This window comes from Magnolia sinica, chromosome 2, assembly GCF_029962835.1.
Source record: "Magnolia sinica isolate HGM2019 chromosome 2, MsV1, whole genome shotgun sequence".
In the NCBI taxonomy this organism is placed as follows: Eukaryota; Viridiplantae; Streptophyta; class Magnoliopsida; order Magnoliales; family Magnoliaceae; genus Magnolia; species Magnolia sinica.
The window spans coordinates 6,014,941-6,029,559 of record NC_080574.1 but is presented as its reverse complement, the minus strand read 5'-3'; positions in this window follow the sequence as shown (position 1 = coordinate 6,029,559).

Genomic DNA, 14,619 nt, shown 5'->3' with positions numbered 1-14,619 from the left:
TGCAAGGGTCGAGCTTTTATCGATTGCATAGCGGATCTCTTGGCGGAAAACCTAAGGCAACTCCGTGTTCCTGGTGTCAATCCTCCACCCCCAATTAATCGCCCGATCGCAGGATAGTACCGACGGTGCATCCAAGGGTCATTCCTGAGGAAGGAGGCTCCGGTGAAGAGGAAATCGACGACATACTCTTCCAACACCTCGGACATGGCGGCGATCGAGTAGATCGAAGCGGATCAAGAATTCAAGATGAGGGTTGATATTCCTAGCTTGATGGCCAATTACACATTGAGGATTTTCTCGATTGGCTTTCGAAAGTTAGTGATTTTTGACTATATGGACATCCCGAAGTAAAGAAGGTCAAGCTTGTGGCTTGCAAGTTGAAAGGAGGAGCTTGAGCTTGGTGGGAACAACTGCAACTCGCCGAGGCAGACGAAAGCACCAATCCGCACTTGGCAGCGGATGAAGCGGCTACTACGTGCCCGATTCCTCCCTAGCGATTACGATCGGTATTATTCCAACAATACCAAAATTGTCGACGGGTAGTCGGTTGGTGAGAGAATATGCAGAAGAATTTTTTCACCTGGCGGCGCGTAACGATTTGGTCGAGACGAATAGCAAGTCTCCCGATTCAACGGTGGATTGCGTATGGCTATCCAGGATCGGGTCCAGATGCAGTCCGTCTGGACGATGAATGATGCGATCAAGTTGGCTACTCGTGCAGAAGTTCAACGTCCTAACACACGGACCTATCCTACTGCAAGGATTCATGTGGCAGGTCTGCCCCAGGGAACTGCATAGCCTAAGGGGAAGGAGCCCGTAGGAGCACGCACTCAACCTCCTACGTTTGAGAACCGAGATCAGGGAAGTGGGCAAGCTAGACCCCAAAGGGGCGTATCGACTGCTGCTGGTCCAAGTAGAATCCCGAACCCCTATGCTCGGCCAAGGCCCGATAACTGCTATCGTTGTGGCCAACCGGGCCACCTATCAAATACTTGTCCCCAGCGAAAAGTGGCAAACCTCGCCATCAATGATGGTAGTGCTGATAACGCTTATGAAGATTCAGATATTGAAGAACAGGAGCATACCACCGAGGACGAGGCAGATGATTCAGGTTGGATTCAGCAAGATCACGGCGAGTCGCTTGTCGTGAGACGACTATTATATGCGCCAAGAAAAGAAGTGCATCCACAGCGGCATAACATCTTCCGCACTAGGTGTACGGTGAATCGAAAGATTTGCGACGTGATCATTGATAGTGGGAGTAGCGAGAACATCGTCTCCAAGGTCATGGTGGAAAAATTACAATTGAAAACGGAGCGTCATCCCTCTCCATATACAATCGGTTGAATCAAGAAGGTCAGCGAAACAAAGGTAACTGAACGGTGCACCATATCCTTTTCAATTGGCAAATATTATAAGGATGAAGTAGTATGCGATGTGGTCGACATGGAAGGATGTCACATACTACTCGGTCGGCCCTGGCAATCTGACCGTGATGCCACTCATAAAGGGCGAGATAATATATATATCTTCGTCAAGGACGGCCGAAAGACCATATTGGCTCCTATGGATCCAGAGGGACCACCTGAAACTTCTAAAGTGGAGGGCCATTTTCTCTTAACCATACGGGACTTCATGGAAGAATCAAAGGAAACAGGACAGACTTATGCATTAATTGTAAAAGGGGAAGAACTCGAGCCTACCAATATCCCTGAAATACTAAGGCCCGTGCTACATGAATTCAAAGAAATCTGGCCCGATGACCTTCCCGATGGGTTACCCCCCATGCGGTATATCCAACACCATATCGACTTTGTCCCTGGGTCCAGTTTACCGAATCGTCCCCATTATCGAATGAGTCCGAATGAGTGCGAGATTCTGCAGGGACAAGTAGAGGAGTTGATCAGTAAGGGTCTTATTCGGGAGAGCATGAGTCCATGTGCTGTACCAGCTCTATTAACTCCAAAGAAAGATGGGAGTTGGCGCATGTGTGTTGACAGCCGAGCCATCAACAAAATCACCATAAAATACAGGTTTCCTATACCACGGTTGGACGATATGCTGGACATGCTAGAGGGTGCAAAAATATTCTCTAAATTGGACCTAAGGAGCGGCTACCATCAGATTCGAATACGGTCGGGTGATAAGTGGAAAATAGCCTTTAAGACCAAGGAAGGATTATACGAATGGATGGTCATACCCTTCGGGCTTTCGAATGTGCCTAGCACATTAATGAGATTGATGAACCAAGTTCTGAAACCTTTCATTGGGCGGTTCGTTGTGGTTTACTTCGATGATATTTTGATATACAGTCAAGACGAAACCACTCATATGGAACACCTCAAGAAGGTCCTTCAAGTGCTCACTAAAAATAAACTGTATCTCAATTTAAAAAAGTGCAGCTTCATGACTGATAGCCTATTGTTTCTGGGTTTTGTCGTCACATCCACGGGCATTCGGGTGGATGAGGAAAAGGTGAAGGCAATCAGAGAATGGCCGGTTCCTACAAATATTCACGAAGTGCGAAGTTTTCATAGACTGGCGACATTTTATCGTCGGTTCGTGAAAAATTTCAGTACCATTGTGTCACCAATCACAGATTGCATGAAGAAAGGGCAGTTTCAGTGGACTGACGAAGCCGACAGGAGCTTTGCCAAAATTAAGCGCATGTTATCCACGACCTCGGTTCTTCTACTTCCCAACTTCGACAAACTATTTGAAGTTGAATGTGATGCCTTATATGTCGGGATTGGGGGAGTTTTGTCTCAAGAAGGTAGGACGGTAGCCTTCTACAGTGAAAAACATAACGATGCACGTAAGAAGTGGTCTACATATGAGATCGAGTTATACGCGGTGGTCCAGACACTGCGGCACTGGCGACATTATTTAATTCAAAGGGAATTCATACTTTACACGGACCATCAAGCTCTCAAATTCATTAATAGTCAAGCTAACATTAACCGTGTGCATGCTAGGTGGATCTCGTTTTTGCAGGAATTCACGTTCGTACTAAAACATAAGTCAGGGCAACAGAACAAAGTAGCTGATGCACTGAGTCGCCGTACAACTTTGTTAGTCACTATGAGCAATGAGGTTGTCGAGTTCGAGCGCCTCAAAGACATATATGCCGATGACGACGACTTCAAGGACGCATGGGTTAGATGCCAAGAAGGTCACCCCGGTGACTTACATATGCAAGACGGGTTCCTTTTCAAGGGAAATCGATTGTGCATCCCAAACAGTTCGCTAAGGGAACAAATAATCCAAGAGCTACATGAAGGTGGCCTTAGTGGACACCTTGGGCGAGACAAGATGCGAGGTCTTGTGGAAGAACGGTATTACTGGCCGCAATTGGTACGTGATGTGGGAAAGGCAGTCCAACGTTGTTATATTTGTCAGACCTCTAAGGGGCAATCTCATAATACGGGCCTTTACACTCCGTTACCCGTGCCTGACGGCCCTTGGGAGGATTTATCTATGGACTTCGTGCTTGGTCTCCCACGAACACAACGCGGCATGGATTCGGTGTTCGTGGTAGTAGATCGTTTCTCCAAGATGACGCACTTTATTCCATGCAAGAAGACTCTCGATGCAACACACGTGGCGAATCTATTCTTCAGAGAAATTGTGCGGCTACATGGGGTTCCCAAGACTATTACTTCTGACCGTGACACGAAGTTCATAAGCCACTTTTGGCGGACTTTGTGGACTCGATTCGATACACGACTTCAATTCGGTCTGCCTACCACCCTCAAACTGATGGCCAAACTGAGGTTGTGAATCGCACGTTAGGAAACCTCCTTCGATGTATTTCAGGAGAAAAACCGAAGCAGTGGGATTTGGCTTTGTCTCAAGCGGAGTTTGCATTCAACAACATGGTGAACCGCTCGACAGGAAAATCCCCGTTCCAAGTTATTTATGGACGAGTCCCTCGCCACACACTAGACTTGGTCCCTCTGCCCAAGCTCCCAGGCATGAGCATTACAACGGAACATATGGCTGACAAGATCATGGGCATTCATGCGGAAGTACAAACCAAGTTACATGCCTCGAACGAAAAATACAAAGAGCAAGCCGACAAGCATCGGCGACAAAAAGTGTTCGAGGTGGGTGACCAAGTAATGGTCCATCTGCGCAAAGAACGATTTCCGACCGGAACGTACAACAAGTTGAAGAATAAAAAGATTGGACCGGTACCAATCATCCGAAAGATCAATGACAACGCTTATGTTGTTGATCTCCCAGATGACATGGCGATCTCACGGACTTTCAACGTCGCGGACTTGTTCGAGTATCATGAACCAGCGCATGATGAGAACTCGAAGACGAGTTCTTTTGAAGTGGAGAGGACTGATGTAGAGCGGGTCGCGGACAGTTTCATGGCCAAGATGGATTAGAAAAGGCCCGGTCGACAACAGAAGTGATCCGGACCATCGGACCTTAGATCGGGCGTATCTCACAATCCGGAATGAGTTAGCTGACGTAAAATATATGATTTTGGGGTAGAACGAGCTACTTTAGCTAACCAACCCCGCTACGCCGGGTTGCACCGCCCGAAATTGCGAAAAACCCCTTGATTGACGGTCGTTTCCCTGTTTTAATTTCGTTTTTACTATAAATAGTAAGTTTTAGTTTGATTATAACTCTTCATCCGTTGGGCTTTAGGAGTTGCGCCCAACGGATGAAGAGCTTAGAATAATTAGGGGAACGGTTTGGTGAAGCCAAATAGGACACTTACTATTTTTGGCCGAAAACCTTGCGCACTAGTAGACATCACGACCGTCTATAAATAGTAAGTTTACTATTTATAGTAAGTCGCGGATTCTAGGAGTTTGAGTTGTAGTTTGATTATGATTTCTTTCCCATTGCTTGATACCCTTATTTAAAGGGTTGTGAACTCGATTTTAATGATTCATCAATCAATTTCGAATTTATTAGAATTTATTTCTATTTTCTGCTTTCTTTCCTCGTGGATTCGAGAAGTCTCTGTGAGGAGTCCAGAGAAGTTCCGTGGATTCGGAATAGTTATCCTCTTGAGGAAGACGGTGCTCGACCTCACGTCCTCCCCTGCGTCATACTATAATTAGTCTAAATCAATGAAGTGAACGATCTAAATATTCCACTGCAATTAGGAGTAATGTAAGTTACAGAGCTGTGAGAGCATTATTATGATATAAACTTAAAAAACCTTAAATATGGTTATGGTTTTTATGATTGGCTACCTAAAATATTTTATTTTATATTAACTAAAAGTTCTAAATATGTCATTGATGGCTATATATTTTTCTACAAAATGACAAATTAGTTGAGTGTAATTTAATTTTTTTATATTTTCTAAATTAAGTAGTTGGATTTCAAAGTGATGAATCAAGATTGAATTGAGACAGTCAACTCATTTAATAAATGGGTTGGATTAGATGAGGTCTATACTCCCTTTCAACCCAACCCATTGCGACTCCTAACCTCGAACAAGTTTGCTAAAAAAATATAAACCACGGTGGCTGCAAACACAAACGTGTGGTTAGCATCCCGTCCCATTTTTCCCTACGCCGTGGACCACCAGAGTCGTGGATCTAGCTGATTTTTCCTCTATGACATAGAGGTGAGGATAGAAGCTGATGGAAGGGGTGGGTTTTACATATACAACTGCTGGGCCCCATAGCTCGAGTGTAATACGGGCTGCATAAAACAGGGCTGGTAGAGGATTCTGGTCGATCCACCTGACATCCATGTCTAGGGATTCGTGGCACCATCGAAGCGTTCCACGTGATTCACCGCCACGTCCACGTCCACGTCCACGTCCAAACGATAAAAACCAGGGGCCACGAAAATGGTGTGGCTTTAGTGCGTCGTACACGCACTGAGTGGCTCTACCGCTTCCAAAAGCGCAGGGCGTGGTCCCCGCCCATGTTAGTCTATGGCACACCATGGAAGGTGTCGTGTCCTTTTTTTGTCTTTTTACTTCTTTTTTTTAAGAAAAAAAAATATTATTTACATGCCGCGTCATAGGTCCAGAAGCGAATGTGTTTCACGAAAGTCACTTATCAGAAAGGAAAGTATTATTCCTTTTTTTTCGCTTTTTGACTTGCGTGTGCGTCTAAGATAAGACCGGTACCTGAGTGTGGGGCCCACCGTGATGCAGAGCCCAAATCCAATCCGTCCATAGATGCAGCCCTTCAATCTTACAAATTATATCCGAAATGATTCCAATATAAAACACGTGGGTCATACTGTCAGAACATGTGGAACAATAGGACGCCAGCCATTAAAATGTTCCAGCGGGAGTTTGGGGCCGCCATCTTTTGTATATGACATCCAATCCGTTCAGAAAATGCGCCCCACAAGGATGAACGAATAATCCAAAAATCATATGATTCCAGATATCAGTTGGACCACTCAACCGAATTATAGAGTTTTTAGGTTTGATTTTACATGATGTGACCCACCAGAGTTTTGGATCGGCCTGGTTCATTTTAACTGAGGATGAGTGGTCGAACGTGATGGAGGGATTGGACGTCAATCACACATCACCGAGAACCCCACACACCACGTTCTAGTATAAGCATGGTCGAGAAACGTTGTAGACGAAGCGGCCCCGTTCGTCTAAGTCTTGGCGGTACCGGTAAACCTTAGTGGTAGCTGGTAGATAAGGGGATTGATGCTCCATTGCTCCCCATTTCACACACCACTTATCATACCCATGAATGGCCCCACCCACTTATCAATTATCATACTACTTATCAGACGCATGTGGTTGCACTGACACATCGTTTTACCTTACTTCGAATTACATCATCGTCTTCGCATCGATTCCCAAGTGGGGGTGGCTAACAGTGGAGTGTGAACTGGCAGTGGGTGTACGAACAAGCTAACAAAAAAAATAAAAGAACTATATTCATAAGCACTTGTGAACCAGGACATTAGGGTTTATATGTAAGAATTAAGATGCTTGAAATAAAAGCATTCAATGATTCGTAGACGCTAATGTTGGTACTGCGCCAATGGTTAATTTTCATTTTAATAGGTAATGTCCACCAATCTCATAGAAAATCAAATAATCTTAAATTTTTGTTAATGATACATGAGAAGGTGGACCCATCATTTTAACAGTTTGATTTGAACTACTTGTTTGCCACATGTTATGGGAAATGTAGTCTGACCACTATCAGCTCGGCTCGACCGTTTTACCACTGGTGAAAGTAATGTTTAGCTGGTATTCAATCCCATAAGAGCAGTTCTGAACAATACAAAATACCGAGCTTTTGCTCAATAGTAATCTGTTGAAGGACGAAGGGTCCATAAGGGTTAAGGAATTGCCCGAACGAGCAGTCTAGATAGAAACCTACAACTGAGCTGAAATCTTTGCTTGTCATATCCCGTCCAGTCTAGGATTGAATGTGTTGCACTTGGCCAACTGATGAGGTTCAGCACATAGCTTGGTGCAAGTGAGTCCAATTGGGCGGCATCATAGGTAACTTAAAGGTAAGCTTGGATCAGACAATCCTCGGCTGGAGTAAGCTATCTTAGTGTAACTGTCAGCATCACCAATCATGCACGTCTCACCTCACAGTTGAGATTGTAACTTTAATGACAGGCCACAACCCTTATAAACATTATAAAGTAGGAGCTCACTGATAGAGAAAGGTACATAAAATCTCTCACCCAAAATCTTTCTACACTAATAAACCCAGATTTTTATCCTAACTTGAGCATCAGAGGGTCCTTTACTCTAACCAGGTATCCTGTGTAACTCTACTGTGCATGTGCTTTAATTTTAGCGAGGGTGAAACAGATTTTTACCTCCACACCACATATGCACTTTAAAAGTATTTTGTAGAGGCGTATCATCAATCAAGTTCTACCAAAAGTATCAAAAGCTTTTTACCTTTTTGTGATGAGGGTTTTAACTGGGAACGCTGGATCTAGAAGAGGTGTGCGCCACTCGTTATACGACGCGTGACGGGTGGGGCTGTAGATATAGACTGGCCATCTATTGGGTTCTATCAATCAACGTCTCATTGTTCAAAATCATAATGGATGGAAAATCTTATCTCCATGGATGGTAATTACCATCAAATGAATGGTAATGATTATGCAGATTCTCTCAACAAAAGAAGCTCAACGGCGTGGATGGTCATCGTCCAATTTTAAACCGAGGGCCATCCATATGAACTCTGTCACGTGTCAGGTATGCCCTGCCATTCAAGAAGATGGACAGATGTGGGTTTAATTTTCACTTGCAACCCACACATTATACACTCATTTTTGGATCACGGGATTTAGATAGAAAGGCCATGGCTGACGAGCGGTCGCGATCGTACCTGCGGGGATCAGACATAAGGGTCTGATGAGTGGGGTCCTTTGATACTAACATTTCCAAAGATACAAGAAAGTCCATGCCACTTTTGTACACATACAAGAAAATCCACGCCACTTTGGGGTCTTTTTTCTTCACCGGGCGTTCCACGTGACATACCTCAGTTTCTGGAATGATCACATGCGTTCTGAGGGTTGGTAACTACTATACGTTTGGCCTATGTGGGACTCACCGGTAATGTTTATGTATAATCCAAGCTACTACTCATGAGAACAGTTCGTCCTAAGAATCATCCTGGAAAAAACTCAGAAAAGGATAGCCCGACGGTGAGAAATATACGATCACACGCATAACTTATGCATTCACCGTTGACTAATGTCTTAAATTTATAAATCAAGAGGCCTATCAATGCTATTGAAATACTACTTGATACTATTGTAAAAGTTTAAAAACTTTCATGTTGGTTGCTGGATATTTTGGGTGTCCCATTCAATGCCATCAAAAGAGGTTCAATGCCATTGAAAGTTGTTCAATAACATTGAAGTCTCATCGAATTATCATAGAAAAAATTTAAAAAATTCATGTTTAGTCGATAGAACTTTTTGGTATTTAGTTTGATGACATCAAAAGAGTTTGATGTCATTGACAGTCTGTCAATACCATTTAAGTCTCGTCGAATGTGTTATTAAATGTTTGCACAGAGTTACGCAACATTACACAAGTGTGAGATTTATTTCCTATTTTAATTGTGATTAGCCTAAAGGATATAAATATGGGTGTAATCAAGAATAAGGTGTATATCAAAGCTTTCTAATTCGTTCCTAAATTTTCAAGGAATAGCTTGGGTGATTCTAGGCTTTTTCAAATATGGATAATATCTCTCTTTGTCGCTTGGTGCTATGATTTTTTCTGAAAATTTCACATTAAATTTGAAATATTTGTGATTAAGTTTGATTGTGTGATTTAAATACTTTTCTTGATTCATCTTTGCTTGCTTACACAATCCCCCAACGTTGACATGGAGCCCATCTAAATTTTAAAATGACATGACTACTTGTGTTCCCCTTAATCCTGGTGCGGTGCACCAGATGACTACATTCGATGACTTATATAGAACACAGTGGAGCTCACATTCCATTTAAAAGTTTCTACGACAGAAGTCTCCTCTCCAGTGTCCCCCATTGTAGGTATGGATGAGGGTGGTTCTTGGGATCTAAGCCACTGCGGGCATATATAATGGACGGGTTGGATGGTATGCAAATATCACGATGGGCCCACAAAAGCTCGGATGTATGGCAGTTCACATGCGTTGAACACATGGATTCATTCCGATAGGTATATGCAGGGTACATATAACCATTGGGTAGGCCCACCAAAAAAAGTGACGAACCGCGACCACAACAAGCTATTTATCAGATGGTTAAGATCAATCGATCGATCATACGACTATAGATGGCCCACCCGAGATGTGGCCGATCTGTAGGACGGTCTATATATTTATATTCAAGTTTCAGTATATAAAATGGATTCGAGACTCACAGCACAGGTGCCAACTAACGGAGGCGGTTTGGCTAGTGACGCTGCCATCAGCCAAGTGGCTTGTGGTCGGAGCTATGTGGATCCCACCATGACGTATGTGTTTTATCAACGCCGTACATCCATTTTGAAAGATAATTATGGTACTTATCCCAAAAATGAGTTATATATAAATCTCAGGTGGACCACACCATGGGAAACAGTAGTGATTGAATGTCCACCATTAAAAACCTCCTAGGGCCCACTGTAAAAGTTATATGACATCTGACCTGTTAATTAGGTCATACGTACTTGGACGAAGGGAAAAATATATATCAGCTTGGTCCAAAACTTTTGTGGCCCCGATAAATTTTTAATGGTGGGCGTTCATTTAGGCACATACCATAAAATGATATGGAAAAATGGGTGGGCGGCATAGATGAAACACATACATTATGGTGAAGCCCACAGAGCACCGACCACTATAGTTTGTTTACAGTGGCCAATCCATTTCCGCCCACTATAGTTTGTTCACAGTGGCATGTGTCCCCTGCTTTTTACAAAAGCTACTTTGACGCGAGTGTCCCACCAGACAAGTGACAAACGTGTTTGACTATCGAGACCGTTGATCTAGTAGGCCCGCCTCGTTTTAGAGCCACACACGTAGTCGGGTGGCCTCTTATGGCCATCATATCAATGGAAGCGGATTGGCAGGTGTATCAAGCTATATAGCTGCTGTAGTTACGTGTCGTGCAAAGACGAGCACTGGCGCTCCACGATCCCCGAGTTGTACGAACGGTTTAAAGGAGATCAAAGTTACATATGCCTCACAGTGATGTATTTATTATATCTATTTTTAGACACCATTTTAGAGCATTATCCAAAAAAATGAATCATATCCAAAGATCATCTGGACCACACCACAAATAGCAGTGGAGATAATGATTTTCACCGTTAAAAAAGATGTAGGGCCCACCACAACGTCTATTTTCTATCCAATCTGCTCATAGGGTACACCAGCCAATCCGCTTCCCGTATCGATCAGCCTTTTTTTAAAAAATTTAAAAATAAAATAAAAAATGGGTTAGCTTGTTCCACTCACTCTGCCAGTTGAGCAATGGATGTGGGTGTCATATCAATCAGCTTAATAACCATAATCAAGTGCCACATGCACACAAGGGATGTTTGGTTGTGTCCGTAACGGGACGTCATCAAGCACAAGCAACATGGTAGCGTTCTTGCTAATCTATACAAAGAACTCATTTCGGTCACTCATATGCATGCAATTCGAAGGACGAACAGCATTCTATCTTCGTATATTTGTTATGCATGTACAAGATCCAAGCCGTTCATCTGTACTAGCTTACTGTGTATGGGTTACAGCCGGAGAAACGCACTCGCGGAATGCCTAAAAGTTCCAACCAATGGTTAAGATTTAACGGGAAAGGTCGTATTATTAGCTGCTTCGATCAACGGACTGGTTTGGAATACGGCCCATCAGATAAGGTGCTTGCTTTGATGTTTATTGCTCTCTCTCGAATCCTGAGTCCTGACTGGGCATCGCTCTTTTGGAAGAAATCCAGTGCCTCTTTTTTTTTGTTCTTTTTTTTTTTTTACACAAGCACATACTCACGCCGGGGGAGTTTCACCACCTATGGATACTCGAACCCTACAATCTTACACGTGTAACATGTGTATGATGATCCTAACCATGCATCCTTCTGTAACTACAATGGATTGGCCACTTATCAAGGAAATCCTAACCGTCGAATAAATGAGGATTTTATCTCTGAATGTGAACCATGTTATGTCAAAGTTTAATGGGTTACAATCATCCAAACAATGTTATTCTTTATCTATGATCAATCCACCAATGAAACTACTGAATGAACAGTTCAGATCTCAAGCAATTATGCCACGTGTACAGAAATTACATGAAAGCATGGAACATCTCCAAGCTCTGCCGCCTATCATAATCCTCACGTGTAAACATCAGCAAGTTACGTCACGGCAAGATTCCGAGAAGGATTAAAAAAAAGAGAGAGAGAAACTAACCACTGTAAACGCCACCCTTTACCCGGCTTCTTTTTAATGTGCTCCCAAACTTTACTTTCCTAAAGTAAACCATTCGGCAGGGGCATACTATTTGCAGACAAAAACATCCTTCCATTCACAGTGGCTAAAAACCTCTAGATACGGTTATAGTCCGCAAGAATATTTTCATATGCAAATAGTGTATCGTGGAGAATGGTTTACATTGGAAAGTAAAGTTTGGGAGCGTGTTGAAAAGACGCTGGGTAAACTGAATGTGGCTTTTACGGTGGTCAATTTCTTTTTTTTAAATTTTAAAAAAAAAAAAGGAGAGAGAGAAAGCTCAATACTCTAGCAGAGTATGATGAATCATGCGCATGCACTCAGACATTGCCCACGTGGGTCCCATCTAACTCAAACTAAACTGTCTGAATTGCGGGCATCCCTTTGAATAGACTGTGGGTTCGAAATAAGTAACAGAATGTCTTATCTGACCAATTCGGCGACATCAAATGGACGGCTGGAATCCAATGTAGAGGTGTCCATGCCATTCCAACGGTCATTACCATTTAATGTTGGCTTTTCATGTTTGGCGTTAGGCTGATTTTGGAAACTTGATATCGAGAATGTCTATAAGGGGTGCGGCAATAAAGTTCCACCATCACACAACCCTTTCAAGGACGCACGCTTCTCATTTATTCATCTCACTTTCACGAAATTTGCATTGAAGTAGTCAGTTGATGTGCTGGCAGAGTTTACACCATCCATACACGTCAACATATACCTTACACGTGGCATGCAAATGCCTCAATCCAAGATGTACAGATCAATGGGCTCACCGTGGATGTGGCACAGATGGTCTAAACTGCCCACAAATTCCACATCCACATGACTATTGATCGGATCTAAAGATTATCTGATACATCTCATCTTCGAGATGTACCCCATCTAATATGGGGCCCATTATTTGGACAGTACGGATTGAGATTCATGTGGGCCAAATGTACAGTGGTTTCCTGCAGGAGTAACAATGACTTTTTTCCTCAATGTACTATACCCGTTTTAGGGAAGTGGTCAGATGGTTAGGGTATAAGTTCGCAATCATGGTGGTGGATGCAAGATTGCATTAGGTTTAGGTCTTTGTTGTATAATATTCTCCTCTAATTGTTTTAAGATATGCGGTGATCTAACTGCCACGTGGAGCAATCTAAACACAAGACAAGCAAAAGTGTAAGACTTAAACGTACCTACACTAATTCAAGACCCCACCATCTAGTTTCAAGCGCCAAATAAAAAAAACCACCACACGTCTCAACGTGGCAAATCCACGTCAGATCCAGGACGTTCGTAGGGCGTTCCTTGCAGTGACCGTTGCTTCGAACAAAAACGTGGCAGGTCAGTATATCCGGTGGACCGCACATATACAAAGGAATGAACGGTCGCAAAGCCCACGGTCTGCAATCAACGTACGTGCGTCGCTCATTTGATTTCGAGGATAGGATATACACAATGAGGGGACTGTCAGACGAACTTTCCAAGTCCCCCACACATGTGTAACATCGCACGTGTGCTGTGTTGTGTCTGGCGCTTGTCGAATCGCGTCTGGACCCGTCTTTCGTCTGTAAAGAAAGAAGGCTTCAGATTCATCGCGGTGGACCATTTTTTGTTCAGTAGTTACAACTCAAAACGGAACCGTGACGGAAACGGATTGGCTACTCCTCCTGACAGCAGCCCCCTGGCTGATGGTCGGTGATCTGTGGGCCCCACCATAATGTATGTGTTTCATCCATTCCGTACATCCATTTTTATAGATCATTTTATGGCTTGATCCAAAAAAATGAGAGGTGGACCACACCAAATGAAAACAATAGTGATTGGATATCCACCCTTAAAATACTCCTAAGGCCCACTGTACTGTTTATTTGACATCCAATATGTTGATTAGGTCATACAGGCCCAGATTAAGGGAAAAAACAAAAATCAGCTTGATCCAAAACTTTTATGGCCCCAAAATATTTTTTAACGGTCGACGCTCATTCAACACTGTTTCCTGTAATGTGGTCCACTTAATATTCTTATGTACCTCATTTTTGGTCTCATTCTGTAAAATGATCTGTAAAAGTAGATGAACGGCATGGATGAAACACATACATCATGGTTGGGCCCACAGAGCACCGACCACCGGCCATTGGCTGGTGTCAGGGGGAGTAGCCAATCCGTTTCCAACCGTAACTAATACGGTTGGTGACTACACATCTGGTGGGGCCCACTGCATGGACCGCTGTAGAAAACGATGCTAGACTTTGGATTAATATCATTGGTGTTTTGCAATCAACTCAAATCTGTCAATTGAAAATCACCATCGATGTTCAACCATGCAAAGAAATGCCAGCTTTCTAAGATAACCTGCTCATCTCATTTTCACTGCTTGCTGTACACGTATCGCAGGCCGACAACCCAGTGCCCTTGACCGACTTGGAAAATTAAACCAGAGAAAGCAACCTTTCTTTGAAAGCTTTTTGTGATAAAACATTTGGAGAGAGATTAAAAAAAAGGGAGAAAGGGGATGAGTGGGAAAATTCTCCATAACTTTCTTTTGTTATTATTATTATTAAAACATGATCGTGGAAAATGTGTAACTCTAAAAAGTGAATGCCCTAGGCTGTTTGTTTCACCAATTACTCTAATAATATAAAGAAGATATACTATAATTATAATTTTAGCAATGCTAAATCAAACATCAGAATCATTGGTCA